Below are 19,560 nucleotides of genomic sequence, written 5' to 3'. Positions count from 1 at the left end.
TCATATTTACTTTATATATTAATGTTAGTACATCTGAAACTTTAATAAACAGTGGATGTTAGTTTTTCAGAGTAATATTTTCTGAAGAATATATCATTTTCATTAAGCTAATTTGTCTTAAAATCAAAGCTTGGATGTTTAACTAGTAATTAGTAACTGAACATTATGAAAATAGCATGTTTCTGTCTGGATAAAACAGTTTGGAAATTACTCTTGGATTGATGGACAAGATTTCCAAATGTCAGGTTTTAACAAGAGTCCTGAAGACATCTGCAAAGACATTTTTATTACAAAGAAAATAAAAAGTCTGTGACTTCTTTTCAAAGGCAGGATAGAAGAAGAGTTTGATTTTTCTGACCACCTCACGTAATTTAAAGAAATGGGTTCAAGTCATGAATTTCAGATTTAAGGTGCTTTCAAATGTAGTTCAAAAAACTTTGGTGCTATGAAGACATGTGCCTTGTTACAGGCTTAGATTGATTTTACCAGGTACAGGACGTCAGTCTGTTGTTTCAGGTCATGCTCCTTATTTAATCTATTCTGCTTTACAGGAAAAGTGCGGCAGGTGTCTCAAAATTCCACGCACTTGCTGGGTCTTGTTTGTTCATTCTGACTGTCTGTCTATCTATCTATCTTTCTCCCAAAATACATCATTACACTTAGATAAACATGCGTGGCATTTATTTTGGAATGCAGCATCTATGTATCAGTGCATGGATGTGCCCTTAACTCCAGAAATAGGCTGTTTGTTTATATGGTGTGCAAGACAATGGAAATTTTTCATGAATCAAACATACTTTCCCCATTCTTCTAACAGAGTCAAAATATCTTGTGTGTGGAAACAGAACCGTGTGGCTGTTGAATGGGAGACAGACAACAGTACTTTTACACATGTGGTAAGTCTCTTAGTGATTTGAAATGCTGGTCACCTGTATTTTGAAACTGGGGCATGATGACACATCCCAGATGACAGGCCAAGTTGTGTTTTTCCTCATTTCAGTGGAGATCACATTACAAAATATACAATTTCCACTACAAAAAACCTGTACAAATATATTGCCTAACTGTGCAGCTTTACAGAAGTTCAGGTATTTTGAAATTACGCTGCAATCAAGCAAAGTTTACAAAGTAGAGAGCAACAGGCATGAGGTTCACATAACTGTTAACATAAAAATCACTGGTATTTTATCTAAATAACCTGATCAACTTAACCATTTAAAAAAGTATTTAAGTATAGCAAATTCTTGTAACAGTCTGGTTAATTTCTCCAGTCACTACTATTTTTTTGTGGGACAGAGTCAGAATTTACCTACAGCATGCCTGTAACTGATGTTGCAGACTGACTTTTAGCTCATGCAATAACAACAGAGCCTGTTCTGACCATTAACCATCATGGCTAGAAAACCACTTTTTTTTCATGTAGCAGACATTATTTTCTTCAAAGTCATAAAGTTTATATTAAAACTAAAACTATTCTTTGGGAGGAGAATGAAGAAAGAGGAATGAGAAAATTGAAATGAAAGGGGTAGAAGGTGTATGAGGAAGTGTGGTGGCTATTTGTCTCCTGTGGAGACAGGCTGAACTGATACATGCTATAAGTTAGTAGAGTTAAGTCTATCTAATGTGAGGGTTTGCTCCATTGTTTCTGTTAGCAGATCTGATTCATATGGGGGATGTACTCCAAGAACTGATCTGGCTACAAAACCTTTAACACTTTTCTAGATAGATAGATATGTGTATATATAAGGAGATGTGCACTCAAACTCTCTGCAACTTTAAATTCATCTCAATGAAGCCTGTTAACTTTAAATTCCATTATTTTTATTAGTAGCATAAATGTTGTTATTGAACAAGAATAATTTTTTTTTCTTATCTGAGCAGGATCACAAATAGGAGAGGCATTGTCCATCTGATTTCAGGAAACCTGAGAAGACATTTAGAGAACCTGCCTGCTGGAACTTCCAGGCAGGAAATTTTTCTTTATTTCTTTTTTTTTTTTTTTAGTAATATACTTAGCTTAATCCCTTAAAAAGGCATCGTGATGGATTTGCATTGTGCTGCTGGAAATAACAAAACACCATAGCATTTCAAAACAGGATTTCTGGGATAAGCATCTTAACCTTGAGAGAGCTCTAATATACAACTTGCTGTTGTGTTGTTATTACTGGCCCTGGGGCAAACTCTAGAAGAAAGTCTAAAAAGCAGAAGCCTCAAATTACCTTCCTATAGTACGGAAGTAATGTGTTTGATCTGATTAAAAAGAAAAATACAGGTAGCTGTAAATGGGTAGGCAGGACCTTTAAAGCATCACCTTCCATTAGGAAAGCATCATTCTCCCACGAGAAAGTGAAAAGAAAGAGCGCACTTCAGGGAAGTACAGTCTTCGGTGCATGTCAAGCAGGTGTAAAACACAAACCATACCAGATATGACTTCTGCCCAGATGGTAGGAGAGGAAAAGAAAGCATTTATTCCACAGCTTTTACTCTGGAAGAGACAATATTTTCTTTTCTACTGAGTCCAGATTTGTGCTTGAAGGCAAGAGGAGTAAACAGAGAGGGAAAAGGCCAATGAAAAGAAAGGTCAATTTTAGCTCCCAACCGCAGCTCTATGCAACAGTAACACCTGGCTTAATCCTCTCCCCCTTTGTGGAAGTACTAGAACTGGTGAACTGCAAGGCAGAGAAAACTAGCAGCAGGAGATAAGAGAGAGCGGGACTAATTTCCTCCAGCTAGCCTGCCGCGGTTTCAGCCCGGCCGGTAACAAAGCACCGGGCAGCCGCTCGCTCACTCCCCCTCCCCACCCCCCCCGGCCACGGCGGGATGAGGAGAACATATAAAGAAACGCCCGTGGGTCGAGATAAGGACTGGGAGGGATCACTCCCCAATTACGGTCACGGGCAGAAGACAGGCTCAACTTGGGGAAGGAACAAAATCGATTTAATTTACTACAGATCCAATCAAAACAAGGATAATGGGAAGTAAAACCGAACCTTGGAACACCTTCCCCCCCGCCCTCCCTCCTTCCCGCCTCAACTCCGCTCCCGGTTCTCTCCACCTCCTCCCGCCGGCGGCGCAGGGGAACAGGGGACGGGGTCCGCCCGTCATACCTGGGCTCTGCCGCGCCTTCCTCCTCAGGGGGAGGAGGACTCCTCCTCACTCATCCCCTGCTCCGGCGTGGAGTCCCTCCCGCGGGAGACAGTCCTTCACGAGCTTCTCCAAGGTGAGTCCTTTCCACGGGCTGCAGTTCCTCACAGACTTCGCTGCTGTGGGTACTTCCCGCGGGCTGCAGTTCCTCACAAACTTCCCCGGCCTGGGTCCTTTCCGCGGGCCGGTCTTCAGTCACAGACTGCCTCAGCGCGGGCTTTACCACAGAGTCACGGCCATCTTGGGGAGCAACTGCTCCCCTCCGTGGGCTGGGGGACACAGCCTGCCGCCTCCTCACGGGCTGCAGGGGCGGCATCCTCATCCTCATCATCATCATCATCATCCTCCTCCTCCTCCTCCTCCTCCTCCTCCTCCTCCTCCCCTGCCCTCGGCACCCACAGAGGGGTTCCTCTCACACCCCACTCCCCGGTGGTTCCCCTTCTCAAATCTGTTCTCCCACAGGTGTTACCACTCTCACTGATGGGCTCAGCCTGGGCCAGCGGCGGGTCCGACTTGGAGCCGGGGAAGCTTCTAGAAGCTCCTCACAGGAGCCAGCCCTGCAGCCCCCTCCCCAGCTACAAAAAAAACCCCCGTGCCACACAAACCCATAACATTGCCACATCAAGAAAATAGGGAGAAAAACTCTGCCTAAGTCTGGGGTAGGTGGGAGAAGCAGAGGACACACACCAGGACACACTAGTTCTCATTTCAGCTGTAAAAAGTGTCCAGGTTAGGCTGCAGTTAAATAATCTAAAACATTTGCTGCTGAAATTAAACTGGGACAACTCAGGAAAGAGGCTGAGGAGTCACCATGGATTGTTTTCTGAAATGATCACATCCATGTGCAGCAGCAGCCAACAGATGATGAGAAAATGTTGAGCATTGTCAGGAAGGACTTTGAGAACAAGGCGGAGGGTTGCGTTTTGCCTCTATAAAAACTTTGGCACCCACGCCTTGAATATTTTTTGCAGTCCTGGTCTCCACATCCTGAGACAGATGTAGCAGAGTTGGAAGCAGAGAAGGGCAGCAAACACAATCCAGGGATGAAGCATCCCACATATGTGAAAAGATTGAACAGTCTGGGATCTTAAATTTGATGAGGAGAAGGTGTGCAGGCAGGTTGACTGAGGTTTACAGGGTGATGAAGGTGGTGGACCGGGTGACTGCGGGACTGTATTTCACCCAGTCTTGCAGTATTAGGGGTACTTGTTAAAACTAGTAGGACATCAGTTTAAAACAGATAAATAAAATACCTCTTTACAGAGCAATTGATGAACCTTAGGAGTTGCGGCCACAGGAGGTTGTAGAGGCAGAAGAATGAGTGGTTGCAAAGGAGTTTGAACAAACTCATGAACAGGTCTATAAATAGATACTAAAGGAAATATGAACGCATGTACTGTGTGACGTGCCTAATACAATGACTGTGGATGTTGGGAAGAACAGGTGAATGGATTTGAAAACTGTCCAGGTTCATACGTTTCCCCCTGCTGACTAACAGTTCTTTTTGCTACCATCAGGGTAGAATGCTGGGCTAGAGAAATCATTGTAGTACTATCCAGTAGAGATTTTCTTGCCACCTTTCACAGATAGACTATAAAAGTAGTGATATACTGGTTTTCAACTCGAGTCATTTCTTCAGGCATGAATATGAAAGTTTAACCCATTTCAAAATCCTAACAATTGTTCCTTTGTTATTATTTTAATCTTTTAGCTAATTCACATAGTAAAGGACACACTTTTTTGAACGATAGACATGCCCTTCCAGATACAGGCAGAACTTAATTAGTCCATGCCTAGTTTATATCATATGTGTACTCACCTCTGTATGTATACATACGTTCATGAGGACACACATTTTTAAAGAGTAACTATGGAGGTGATACAGTGGGCACTAAAAAGCAGAAAAGTCTGGGAATTTCATGTGACAATTCCCTCTCCGGTTCTTGTCTGGTCTTTAACACCCCAGTCATGCTTGTGTAGTTGTCTCTGTGCAACTCCAGAATGATGGGGCTGGATCTCCCTCATAGGAACTACCAGCTCTGCAGGGCTCCCCCACAGGCTGTGCCTCCTCAGAAAAATTGAGTGTCAAAGATATAACACTTAGAATGAGACAATGGTTGTGGTCCTTTCGTATCGTGCCCTGCTTCAAGAGAAAGCCTGACTCCCACAATGTCACAATCTGTCTCTATTTCAAGAAAGCATGGTCATTAATAGACAAAATGAAAACACAACAGAACTGGTGACAGTACCTTAATAACATTTTGTTCTTACTATCTTTCCTGAAAATTACAGCTTATGTGATGTTTTATAACTCTTCTGAGAGATAAAGAAGAGTGATATTCATATTCTCATGTTACATGTAAATACACTACCATTAACAGTCTTGAAGGTATATCATATATCTAGATTGCACAAGAGGTGATTGGATGAACTGGAACTTCAGTTTACCAATTCTCTATATTCTTTTCTATCTCCTGGTGGGTGTTGTTTTCACTGGCAATTATCATAAAATAAGGAATTGCTTATGCTTAAACAATACTCCTGCTTGTTTTATGACTGCAGTCTGGCTATCTTGTGACTGTCCTCAGTAGTTATCATGTGAATGTCTGTTTTAATTTCTTTTACCATGAGTATATCTGCCTGGAAATTCCCATCCGTCTTGCTATAAAAACAAAGAGGACATTGTTCCCAGAAAATATGTTCTTTATATTGTGGGAAAAAGTTCCCCCTTGGTGTTAATGTGCCTATATACTCCACTCCTCTTTACCTTGATGGTATTCCGTGCAGGTTCTTATACTGCACCCAAGACTGTGGTGTCTGAACACCTCATACAGCTAAGCACCCATCAAGGTGAGCTATGTCGACGAAGTTTCCGCTCCATTCCCTCTCCTCACATAAAAGTATGCTATATTGGATCTGGGTGCACATATTCCTCAGCTACTAATTGGTTTTGAGCTGCTGCGAGGAAAAGTAAAGTAAGGTCAAGGAAAGAAGTTTTACAGTAATGCTGGAGAGTTCATCTTTTCGGTCATTCTTATATCTATCAGGAATTAATTTCAAAGTTTCAGACCCAGAGATGAAAACAGAGATGAAAGCATGCATCCTGAACTCATGAGCAACACCCCTAAGGTGAGGGAATGCTCAAAAAGCACTGCTGTCCAGACTAATAATAATTGAAAGTTCCCAAAGATGTGGCACTACTTGATCTTATTGTATTGAATAATTATTTGCAAATACTTGTCATAAATACTGGTTTTTTATAGGATTTAATTCTGTGGCAGGGTAGGTAAATTGCTGCTGCCAAAAGAAAATCTCAGTTTCTGCTTTCTACCCATAGAAGCACACCTGAGCACTGTTACTTGGGTAGTATTTCTCCAATTAAGTTTGGGGGCTATGGCTTGCAAATACTTGCAGATATTATTATTTGTGGCCACATAATATAACTAGTTATAGGTGACTTCACAGTAGTGAAACATTATTGGAGGAATTCAGCAACAAACATTGCCAAAGAAATCTCAGCAATCAGGTCCTTACCAGTTCTTCTGCAAACTGCTAGAGAACTGCTTTACTGCAGTTTGCTTACTCTGATGGTCAGAAAAGATACTGCCATTTGTGATGTCTGAAGAGCTGTGTCTTCCCCTATAGCTTCAATTGCTAGTGCTGCTGCACAGATGAAGCTGATGGACCACATTATGGATTTTTCACTTGCCTGGAAGAGGAAAATCAATTTCCATCTAATAGAGCAGGAGGTCACTAAATAGTACCAGCTGCTCTGTGACACTGTAGACTTAAGTAGTGGTCCTATGAGACAGACAAGAGTAGGGAACAGGATCCTGGAGTGCATTAGTACACAGATAAATAGAGAGGAAAATTAGACACTAAAAAAAAAAAACCAAAAAAACCAACAAACCAAAAAAAACCCTGCGAAAAGAGAGTAAGCTGCAATTTCTTAAAGAATATCTGGACAGAAACTCTGCACGCAGAAGCTGGAGCAACTGCATCTGAGTCAGACTTGCTAAATAATTTTCTTATGATGGAGAGCTTGAACTCGCATGCACACAGTAACTCTACCACAGGTGAGACTGTGGGTCATTCAGTAAAAGACAGCTGGGACAGCTGCAGCTCTGAGTGATATATAATATCCTGCAATTGCAAGACAGTTTGAAATGAGATGTAGGCAGCTCACTGCTGGGATATATTTAGGACACATGGGTATGAATAAGTAAACAAGTGAATAAAAGCAATCCACATAATGTCCTAGAACCAAACTGAATGGAGTTGTGCCATTATCCTTGTTTTCTCTGGTCATTTTCCTATTGAGGGGAATGACCAAGGGAGCTGATGGGCCAGGAAGAATCTTCACGCTTCTCAGAACAAAAGCTGAATATCTTGTCAAACTGTGATAAAATAATCAGTTTGTATTTGTGTAAAAAGTAGGCTTTTTTCCTATGAGAACATGGCTGAATATCCTGTCCTTGTTTGTAACTTCCAGGTGACAAGTTCATTATAAGGGATATGCGTACACCTCAGCGTTAGTGTTCAGCTGCGTTGTCACCTCACACAGGCTAGTGTTCAAAGCTAACAAGGTTTGCTGCTGATAGCTGTGTGTGTGCTATCCCTTACCCTGCCATAAACAGGGAAGAGGACAGGCTGAAGCAACCTGATGAGACTGCTTGCACAGGTTCCCTGACAGGTGGTGATGACAATGTGTGTTCAGTAGCTGAGAGGAGAGACCCAAAGACAAATTGACATAATGAGGAAATATCAATGCTTTAGGAAGTGTTTCTGTGGGATGTGTATTATCTGAAAGAGAAACATTGCATTGGGAATTCCAGGAAGATCCAGGAAGACACTGAAGAGAAGCTGAAGGACTTTTGTTTGCAGGTGTGGGACAAGCAGCCAGTGAGAAAGCAGCTAAGTAGGCCCAGATAGTTGAGAAGAAAAATAATTGTGGGGCCTACATGCCATGGTGCATACCTGTACATTGCATAAAACCAGCAAACACTAAAAACAGAGCAAAAAAACAAAACCAAAAAAGCCATTGCTCTCATCCCCCACTTATTTTCCAGATGGCCACAATGAACAAAGATCACTGTACTCCAGCAAGGTACATAAGAAAGAAACAGACACATAAGTGACGGATCCTGAGGTGCCTGCTCAATTCAAACACTCCCTTATTTTGCAGATAGTTCAGCTGTCTTCAGTAAGGATACTACTCCCAGTCAGTGAGGTCAGATTAAAGCCTTAAATAGATCATCAGTTGATAAACCAAAGTTATGGTGTTGGTATTCCAACTCAGGCTCAATTAGAACATGTTATGGTTTTACTAAAAGGAGTTTTACTCAGTACCAGCACTTAACAGCAGTAGATTGTCATGGAAGCAAACACTTGCCAAAAAAATCAATCAGTAAATCAAAGGGGAGATGTTCTTCAGGAAACAGTCTTTGGGTTTTCTTCCTACCTAGAAGTATGACACAGTAACAAAAGATCAAAATTAAAAAAAAAAAGAAAAAGAAAAAAGACTCCCTTAATTTAATTGCATTTGCTCCAGTACTTTAGAGAATTTATGAGAGTGAGACATATATATCTGCTAAGCATCTATTCCATCTTGAATTACACTCTCTTGGGTCAAATTTTTGGAGATTCACTGCACGGGCAATGAAGCAAAGAGTGGATCCAAATTGGTTTTAAATTAATCACACTCACAGTTAAAAAGCAGAGCATCATCACTTAGGTTAAATGTCAGTTGTTCAGATTCATGTATTTTTTTAAACTTACAATAATTGACCTTTTCAAGTGTAACACCCAGTTAAAACCTGGGGAAAATGACAATATGATAAGAGAAGGACAATTTCAGTTATGACAAAGTCATTATATAACATATGAGATATGAAGATATTAATTAATCTCTTCTCACCATTCTCCACAGTAGGGCAATTACACTTTTGGATTGATGCTACTTGTAATGGATGTGATTTCACAGCTGAAGTAGAGGTGGGCAAAGAAGATAGGAAAATGAGTTTAAAAAGAGTGCAAAAGGCTTCATTCAAAGCTACAGAAGTCCGTAGAAAGATTATAATGGATTTCCGTGAGCTTTATATCAGGCCCTTAGCACACAAATGAAAATTTGTTCAGGTTTAAATAACTTGAATAAAATAGCTACCTCTTCGGCTATTGCATTCCCTTTGAATTTGCCTCTTTGGTCCTCTTTTTGCAGTCACAGACTGTCCCTTGTAAAAATAGCGCAAACCTTCTTTGGGAAGAAGAATGAAAGCATCTTGTTGCAGGGCATCCCTGAGTAAGTATACTATCTGAGGGAGTTTCTTACATGCCACTCTCATCCTGCTGACTTTTAGGAAGGGCCGCTGCAGTCTGGTCCCCCCTTGTTGTCACTGAATACTTTTAGCACCTGGCAGCAGACACATTTTTATCTCAGCGTATGAGAAAATTCATTTTTTCCATTAAGCTGTGAATGTTAGGACAAAATAATAGCCTGGCTTTCTTCAGTGCACCAGAGCAATTTGGAAAGTAAACTGTGTACTTGCTGGGAGCCAGGAAGTGCATGCGTGGGCCAGGTTTGTGCCAAGAAGGAATTGTTCCTCTTAATTTTTGGTAGATGAACAATGTCAGTGAAGTCAATGGGTCTGTTCACAAACTTACACACTTTGGGGCCAGCCTGCTCTATAGCTGGGCTGCAGAAACAGAGCTTTGGCCTGCTCCAGTTAAACCAAATGACTACAATCTCACTGGCTTTAAAGGGACAAAGCACTAATAAATGAAAGATCGCCATGATGAATAAAGTGTTGATCAGAAGTCTTATTTCCTGCAAGTTTGTTGTTGGCTTGGGACCATGTGAGTCATTCTGGGATAGATCTTGTATTTCTAGCACAGACAAAACTCCCATTGGCTTCACAAGAAGTTTTGCTGAAAGTAACATTGAGTAAGTCTAGGTTTGGGCTGCATCATTTTCTCAGCTTTCCCCAGTGAGCTGTGGTATTGTGCTTTAATTGGTATCATGTTTGTCAATCTTTCAGTCACATCTGCTACTTAACAGGTCTTCCTAGATAATTCATCATTTGTTCCTGAATTTTCAATGATTTAATAAAATCCTTTGAACCGAATAATGACATTAGCACTACAAATAAACTGAGTGATTTCATTACACTTCACATATTTTATTTTGGCTTTCATTGTTATGACAACCAAGCAGCTCTGTACATTTGGGAAACAAAACCAGTTTTATCTGGAAGACTATTTAATGTTTTATGAAACTAAAATGAATCTGTGCTTAATAATGTGTGGACTCAAAATGAAAGCACAGAAGCCTTCTTGGGGGTGGGATTACAGGGTGTTTCAACGAAGAAAAACAGATTTTAAAAGACCTAGTTTTAAAAAAAAGCACACCATAAAAAAATCTTCTGTCTAAGACAACATTTACAAGTTAAGGTATATAATGCAGAACCTAATCAAAGCCCACTAACGATGATGGAAATCTGTCCACTGATTTCAATAGGTGTTGACTCAGTGCTTTTAATGGCAATTAATGATTTCACAAGAATAATGCACTCTACAGAATTGGGTTTAATCCCCACCCCTCACCAGTAACGTGACCCTCAGCAGCACAGTCCTTTGCCCCATACCCATTGAAGGGTCCTGTGTAAGCTCAGGTATTCATATGGAGGGGACAATAGGAGAGATTTGGGACATTCGGGAGAGATTCTTGGACATGGCATGGTCCCCAGATAGTCTTCTAAAAATTTATCGTGTACCTTTATTGCCTTTGGCCTTTAATAAGGAGACTTTGGGCAGCTTTTGACTGCAGATATAGTGCCATGCATTTAGGCTGCCAGACAGCTTATTATGCAAGAGGTTGTGTATGGGAAGTCTTGAGGGGCCACAACTGTAAGCCACTGGCACCTCCATTAGGTGTCCCCAAATTCTCTTAGCTGCAAATGTTTAAGAGAAATGTTACTGACTTTGAAGCATGGGGGCTAGGATGTGATGAAGGAGGAAAAGAGTTGCCAGTTCTTCCAGGTCAGCTCATTTTCATTGGATTGAATAGAAACACAAGTTAGTTCTCCATCAGCTATTTTCTCTCTCTGCAACCACCAGAAATTACTTCAGTCATGATGGAAGTGACTTGGCAATGGAGAAACAGCAAAAGGATAAAGGAAAACAGCAAAAGCTCTATACACATATCAGAAAACAAGATGGATCTACTGTTCTCTAGACTAATGAAAAAGACAGGAAAAACCTGGGACAACCATACAAGAGTCAAAACAAGAAATATGCACACATACAAGCTAGCTGCCAGGGTCAGGAAGGATATGAAGGCAAAGCCCTTTCCCTACCTGACTGGAACCCACAGCAGAAGGCTGGGAATTTCTCTGTAATTCTGGAGATCATGCCACAAGCAAATGTGAAAGGAATCTGATGAACCCAGTAACCCTAAAATGAGTGAGAAAGTAGAAAGTTAGTGTCCTCTTTTTCTAAAATTTTAAGTCAGAAGGTAGAAGAAAGGATTAGATGACTATGCTGAACAGCTGGGAACTCTTCTGTTCATATACACCTTGATGATCAGAAAAGATAGAAAAAATTACTTATAATAGGAAACATTTATGATTCACCGATCCTATTACTGAATAGACTTAGAGTCTGGACAAATGAATTCCAGATAAAGATCGGAAACCCTACTGTAGTGAGTCCAGTGCAAAAGAAGAAAGCAAGCTAAGGTTATCTGAGTAGACAGAGCTTATTGTTCTGTGCTACGATATGCTGTACTATATTAGAGATGTACAATAATGACATTTTTTCCCCTTTGGCTCACTTCAACCTGAAGGGATCATGTTTATGATACTCTTGGTAGAATTGAAAAAATTAGGTATTTTTTCGACTGATATTCAATTTAATTTCCAATATTTCTTTTACTTTTTAAAAAGCAGTTGCATTTTCAAAACTAAAAATAGTTTTTAAAGTTCACTTTCAAAATGTCAAAATGTTGTGGGGGTTTTGCATTTTATTTTATATTTTCTCAAATTTGGAATATTCACACATAATTTTGATCAATCCATACTTGCAGTTTTCAATACACAATAGATTTCACCAACAATTTTTGAGCAGAAAAAAAAACAAAAACAAAACAAAAAGAGAAAACTACTAGGTGCAATGAGATTGGTGCAGGAAGGAAAATCACATCTGACTTGAGTTCTCTGTTAGGCCAGAAATACGAACACAGTAATATGAACTGTGAAGGAAATGTGTAAATTTTATATTTTTTTCATTCCTTTTTCTTCCCCAAGATCTCTAATGCACAGCTTTCACTGCACTGAATAACTAGAGAAGCAGTTCTGAAATCCAAGTGTAGTGGAACAAGCACCTTTCAAAATTGCACACAGGAAGAATGTCAGTATTTAAGCCTGAATCTGCATCCTTCACTTGTGTTCAGTAACCCTCACAAAGTGAAAAATGTGTATAAATACAACTAAAACAGAATGTACATGGTATAGGAATTGACTTTGTAAATACAAGCAAAAAAAAAAAAAAGAAGTAAAAAAACCAAGGGCAAATAGGGTCATAATCTTTTAATATTAATCAAATCTCAACTAGACTAATCGCAGAACTTAGGATGCACATATGTAAGCTAAAAGTCACTCATCTTCAACAATTTTATGCTGGATATCTGATCCAGGAGACCAAAATACTACACGTAAGAGAATGTTCTTTGGTTGTAATTATTAAAAGAAAAGAAAAACACTTGAAATGATTGTTTGTTATTAAAACGCACCAATAAGACATAAAATCTATGTATGCAGTTAATTTCAGCATTAGACTACCTAGGAAGCTAAGGTGGCACAACTTTGTCCTCCAAAATAAAATGTCACCCAAAAAAGTATGCACAGAGATTACCTACCTGTAGTCTCTGGCACAGCATGGGGATCTACAGAGAAGATAAAATTTTTTTTTTCATTAACAAAATAAAATAAGAATGTTAATCAACAATCAGTTTCATTTTCAAGAATAACAAAAATCAAGTTTCAATGAAAAAAATCCCATACTCAGATTTTATGTCAAAATAAGGAGAATAATAGCAGTTCATTGCTTATAAACTTTGCTTTCCACTTACTTTTGTCAGCTTTTTTACCTTATATTCAGCAGACTCGACACTGTGACTGTCTTGTGTCTAACCTAGCATCCTTTATCCTCTTACCCTTCTAACATCTAGCAGTTCCATTTAAAGCACGTGGCACATTGCAGTGCCATATATAGAAACATGATTTAGCACTCAAAGGCCCAGCTTAAGCCAGCTTGCTCAAATGGAAGCAAAATGATTACAAGTTACGGCACTCTGCCAAGGGAGCACTATTAACACTGTTATAACAGACTCTAGCTCAAGCGTTGCTGTGTTGTCTTGCACCTTAAATTCATACCCCATCTCTCCTAAAGTACATGCAAAAACTGCGTTGATCATGTACATTTCCAGTATAAGATGTTGATAGTGTTTTGAAGCCTAAAGCAGATAAGACTTCCTTTTACATGGCACGTCAAACAGGAACAGTCGTAAAATATCAAATTAAAATATATGTTAAGGTTTCCTCTTAAGTGTAATAATCACCTCTATGACTTACACATGGTAAAACACAGGAGTAAGGAAATATACAAGCTTCTTCGTTTTGTTTGCTTATCCTGTAATCATTGCTTCCATATTTCAAGGCATTGCATTCATATTGCTTATATTGCATATCTGTGATGGATCTCATCACAACTCTGCAAAAACTTCCTCTGAGAATTATTTTTCCTCAGAATAATAAAAATTATGACTAAGGATTTTTCCTTTCCTAGGTGGAATGGAATTAATGTTTTTATGGAATTTTTCATTTTTTTCCTCTACTCCTCTCAAATTCCTGAAGAAATAAATCTACAGGCTAACATAAGTAGCAGTAAGAGAATTATGCCAGACTTTAAAGATGTCCTGATGGCCTATCAGTTGGTATCAGTTTTCTGTCTCTTGAGTGCTGTAGAGTGTGTAATCTGTTCTGATAGGCAGATGGATGTGTGAGTTTGATGTACTGACACAGTACTAATAACACCATTAGACCCAAAGATTAATGATGTATTGTGCTTTGTGCATGCCTGCCTCATCCATCATGTACCTGGTAATCGAGGGGTGGGAAGCAGACCTTTTATGTAATCAGTCAATAGCTTCGTTAATCTAATTGCCAGTAATAATAGTCTTACTGGTAGAAAGGATTCCATTCACAAGCATCCTACATTTTCTAATGATGTTCCTTCGTATTATTCCTAGCTAGCACCTACAGAAATGCATATTTTTGTCTGTTATTTCAAACATTTGCTTTTGCCTTGAAGGGCTATTTTGTTCTATAAAAGCCACTTCAAAACTTCACAGAACAGCAAATGACGTGAACTTTGAGATAAAAGTCAAGAGCAAACCAACTAGTGGGAAGTTTTAATCTCAGAGATTTAGCTGGATCTCAAGTGAAGCTACCAGAAAGTCAGTAGACGTAATTGGCATGCTTCATTTTTAATAGTAACACAATTTCAAAAGTTCTGAGGTAAAATTTATTCCATCACAAGCTACTTACACAAGGTCCAATGAACTACTCTTATCTTCACCAATGTCTTGACATATATCTTAGTAGGAGGAGAGGAAGTGGGTGAACATCATGTAAAAGGAATGAGTTGTAATAGGCAATGCATACAGGCAGTCAGCTTCTGTAGTGGTTAAGAGGCATCACCAGCAACACTTTATAATTTAGTAGATAAGCAATCACCAAATATGGTTAGGTGATATTAAGCCATTGGAGCCAAGAGCACAAATTGCAAACAGTTATGTGTTTGTGAAATAAAATCCTGCTCCCACAGAAAGCAGGGTGAAAATTGCCGTTGACTTCATCAGGGCAGCAATTCCATTTAAAGATGTTAGCACTGGAGAGAAACATTTATGATCACTTGGTTTGAAGCTCGTACAGACATAGCATAAAATTCCTTTGAGTGAGTCCTGCATCCTGCCAAATGGCAATGCGCTTGAATGACATCATGTCTCATAGGAAGACAGGCTACTTAGATTTAAAGAATTCAAGAGCTGGATAAAGTGTCACATACCTCAAAATCTATTCCAATACTAGACTAGTGTGAAAAATGTGCACATGTTTTCATTTTAAGTTTGTCTCATTTTCATTTTATCTAGCTTCCAGCTTATCTGCTAAATCAAAGTGCTGTCTGGCATGAGAGGTCTTCTCTCCTTGCATATATCTATAAACTCTGATCAAATCACCGCTTAACCTTCCCTTTGCTAGGATGAGCTCTCTGCATCTCAGCATGTTTTCTAGGTCTCACAGTCCTTGCAGAGCTATATTAGTTTCAGAGTGGCAGCTGGCTTTAGGCAAGCCTTTGGAGTATTATCATTATTTATTTACAAAGATCTGTCATTTGTTATGGTTCAGTGATGTTGTAGAAGCAGATATGGGTATCAGTCTGGGAAGCAGTTGGAGGGGTGCTGACACTACTGTTGGGGAGTTTTCATGTGACAAAGGCCACAAGTTCGGCAGGATTTTCAGGTGGTTTCTAAACTCTTGGTTTAATCAGATGCCAAACCATATACCAGCATGTTTGCTTGTTATGGCTTAGTCCCAGCAGATGTCATGTAGAGTACCTTGCCACTGGCTTTACGTAAGACTGCTCTCTTGGTGCTGTCCACACACAGGATGCTATCATGGAGCACAGCTCTCAGAACGAGCTGTGTATACAGCACATCTCGGACGTAACATACAGTTTCTTATTTCTTCCTCCGCTCAGTAGAAGGGTGAAAGGTGATTCTGAATATTTTTTTTTTGTTCAGAAGCCTTATCTTTTTATTCATGTTTTAAAAACAATACATCCATAAAGGAGGGAAGCAATTGTGTTAAAGAGAATACTGTAAGAAGGAATACTGCTGGCTTCTTGGTTAATTTTAATAACACTTTGTTTAAAGAAATATACTATTTTTACAATATTTGTGTGAAAGGGAAAAAAGATTTTTTTTCAGCCTTTAATTAAATGAATATGCAGGACTGGCACAAGATTTCATCTCCTTGTTCATGCTTTGTTGTGCACTGAGATGCATTATAGTTTTAATAAAGTTGCATCAATAAAGTTTCATGATTACCACATTTACCTTACTATTCAATTGGGCTAAATTAGTTGTATCTTCTAGCTTAATTTTGACCAGCCACATTACCATTATTATATAAAGTCAAAGATTTAGTTAAGTAGAAACTGAGAAAGAGGGAGAGTTAGATTTTTTATTGCTAAAAATCAAAATAGTTTGCCTTTTTACCTAAACATAATCAGAGAGAAATATAATGAATTCACATACTGGAAAATATACTGGCAAATGGTCCAAAGAATTTCTTCTTTCAATATCTTTTCATATTTTATATCTTGTTCACTTCCTAAACCTGTCAAAACCACATCAGTTAATAGATAATAAATAGATAAATTCACAATTCTTATTTGTTATCTCAAGCACTTTACTCAAACTTACATCACCCCTTATTATTCTATTCCCCTCAACTTTTTTTGTTGTAACTAAAGAAAAAAAAAATTCCAGCAACAACCCAAACATAATTTTACAAAAATGCGTGTTTATTTTCCCTTTAAAATAAAATGGAACCCCAATTAATTGGCAACAGAATAAATCTCTATATTAGCAATGCTGTATGTGCATCAAACAAACTTCTTTGGCATCTGTGTGAAGGCCTTGCTCACGTTTCTGCACAGCTATAGCACCTTAATAGGGTCAGCAAGATAGTAATTAGCAGTTGCATATTCCTTTTCAGAAAACACCATGTCTGTTGCATTTACCAGCATCTCTGCTGAGGGTAGTGTTAGATTAGGACTTCAGTACTCACAGGGTGGCTGTCTTAATCAGGCAGGTGGCAGGAAAGTCTTGTCTCACCTTACAGTTATGCAGTGACTGACTTCAACAGAGCTGCCTCAATTTACTACACAAGATGTGGCAATGTATCTAAAACCTGCTGCTCTTGCTCACTAATAGCTCCACCAAAGTCAGGCACTGCATGTCTGCAGAGAAATACATCAGCTGTATGTCTATAACTGCCTGTTTTTTCATTTCGTGCTCAGTATTCTGGGTTTCAGATCAAATAATTTAGTTCCTTCTTGATTAATACAGCTCAGTTTGAATGTTAGGTGGGCTTGGGCCAGGTGGCTGGAATACAAAGCATTCAGTATGGCTCCAGGAGATTCCAGCTGAACTTTGCAGAACTTGCTAAGATTTTTGTGTTTTCAGCCAAGACCCTTCCAAGACTTCCAGCCACACCTAACTTTACTTTTGCAAGTAGGCAGGTTTGCATTCTTCACATGAAGACTCTAAAAAAAAAAAGTGAAGATAGAATGAGTCTCTTTCCTTGCAGTAATTCCTGCAAATGGGAAGTGACTCATTCTCCCTCTTTGACCTTGCAGTATCTGAAGATGTTTTATTTATTTATTACTACTTTAATTCTTTTAGAAAAACCCATTTCCTGTTTGCTTCCAAGACATCACCACTTTTATGTGGCTAGTGCCACGCTAAATTATATGTGAGCAGTTCCTTTTGTGACCACCTACAAGGCTTTGAGAATTTCAAATAGGATTTGGCTGATCAAAAAGCTTACCTTTGGTTTGACACAAAGATATCTCTAAGCTATATTCTACAAGTGTGCCCTTACATGAGTAGTCTGATTTCCACTGAATTTCCAGCACCCAGAGTTAAGCCTGTGTGAAAAATACTTTGCTGTGTTGGAATACAGTAGTCATTAATCTCCTCAAAGAAGAGAAGCCAAAGAGGCAGTGCTGATGCTAGCTTTTTTCCTAGGAGAGTCTGTAGGGGTTCCCCCCCGCCCCTTCTCCTACTGTCTTTGTTACCTGGTGTTGCTCTCATATGAGGTTAGGGCACATGTCCCCAGTGGTGAGGCTGGAGGAAGGCTGCCCGTGCAACCACAAAAGCCAGTGACGGGAATCCCAATGGCTCTTCAATGTGCTGGGCCCAGCTCATAAAAAGGGGCAAAAAGCAGCTTCATCATCCCAGAGCTTCCCAGGAGAACTGTGACAGCTGGAATCACTATTATCTCTGCTCCCTGTTCCCACCAGTGGGTAGTCATTTTCTATGAAATTGGCAATATCCAAAGTTCAGTCAAATGCAAAGTAAACAAACTGAAACAACAGAGATAAATATTTACTTTCTAATCCCTTTGAGTGACAGGAGACTTCAGTAACACTTGTAATGGATTAAAAAACAATTCAGGCTACTAAAACCCCTCCCCCAAATAAACAAAAAAGTCCTAACCTCTTAAACAATTCCTCATCCCAGGTCAGCTCTGAGGAGATCAAGGGACATTTCTTGTGACTATTGATAATCCTGTGACAATAGTGCAGCTGTTAAACTTGCACTGACTTTGTTAGCTGCCTCCTGATGCCCTGTGCTACAAATGGGTCAGAAGCAAGTGCTGTAAAGAAGATGGAAGCAGACTGCTTCTTTGTCACAGGTTCATTACAGTGTAACTATCTCTGGCAGAAACGTTAGAAGAGCTGATAAGAAGGTAGAAAACTGAATAGGCTTTTAGTTTATTATTGCATGGTCATACTCCTGAGGTCCACAGTTTTACTCTGAAGGAAGAGATTTCCCACAATGAGTTTCACACTTCACCATTTTCCCACAGAATTAGGAGATTAGCCCTTCAAGTCTCTTCCACACTCTGCTTATAGCAGCAAACCAGGGTTTTTAGGTTTGTAAATGGCCTTTACACAGCAATAAATTTTGATTTTATGTGTGATTACTCTCACACATGCATTTTCTAGATGTAGAAACAGAAAGGGAGGGCACATTTTCATGCATCTCAGCCAAGGAAAAGGAGATAGCTTATCTATAAGACAATGAGAAGGGGAGCTTTCTGATTCTGTTTTATCATGGCATGCAAAGACCACCATAACAATGTAGTCTGTAATACATGGATTCTCCATAGTGCCTGTGGCAAATGCTCATTTAAGTGTCTGAATGATTCAGGCTGCATGTTGCAGCTACTATATATGTACGCAGTAACATCTGGCAAGTTACTGAAACTAAAACTGCTGACTGCTTATTAAAGTATTTTTCATTGATTTTGTTTAAACCATAAAGAGCTGCTTTTGATTATCTGGCAAATCCACATTGTCATACTTTAACTTTCCCATGTAAGTTTGTAACTCAGTGCTATGCATTTTAAATGAACTTGGGATTTATTAGAGAGAAAAAAATCTCTTGGAAAGGAAAAGATGAAATATCCCATTGCTGCTTACTTTTCCTAGTACCATCATTTTATATTCTGGCTTCATACAAGGCTGAATTCTCAACCCGATGAATGGAGTTGCCCTTCTGAAATTTGT

At 39.3% G+C, this 19,560-nt stretch overlaps 2 long non-coding RNA genes across 2 annotated transcripts in view; one reads left to right on the top strand and one right to left on the bottom strand.

Annotated features, from left to right (window-relative positions):
* LOC138684661 (uncharacterized) overlaps nucleotides 1-3,399 on the bottom strand; it is a 49,044-nt gene extending 45,645 nt beyond the window's left edge. The window contains exon 1 of the long non-coding RNA XR_011323889.1: nucleotides 3,108-3,399. This is a non-coding gene — a long non-coding RNA (uncharacterized lncRNA). The remainder of the gene's footprint in view (nucleotides 1-3,107) is intronic.
* LOC138684662 (uncharacterized) overlaps nucleotides 3,096-19,560 on the top strand; it is a 93,720-nt gene continuing 77,255 nt past the window's right edge. Inside the window, exons 1-2 of the long non-coding RNA XR_011323891.1 lie at nucleotides 3,096-3,220; nucleotides 9,362-9,442. This is a non-coding gene — a long non-coding RNA (uncharacterized lncRNA). The remainder of the gene's footprint in view (nucleotides 3,221-9,361; nucleotides 9,443-19,560) is intronic.

Source organism: Haliaeetus albicilla, chromosome 3, assembly GCF_947461875.1.
Source record: "Haliaeetus albicilla chromosome 3, bHalAlb1.1, whole genome shotgun sequence".
NCBI classification, from domain to species: domain Eukaryota; kingdom Metazoa; phylum Chordata; class Aves; order Accipitriformes; family Accipitridae; genus Haliaeetus; species Haliaeetus albicilla.
The sequence above is the reverse complement of the archived record's forward strand: the minus strand, read 5'-3'. Positions and strand labels throughout refer to the sequence as shown.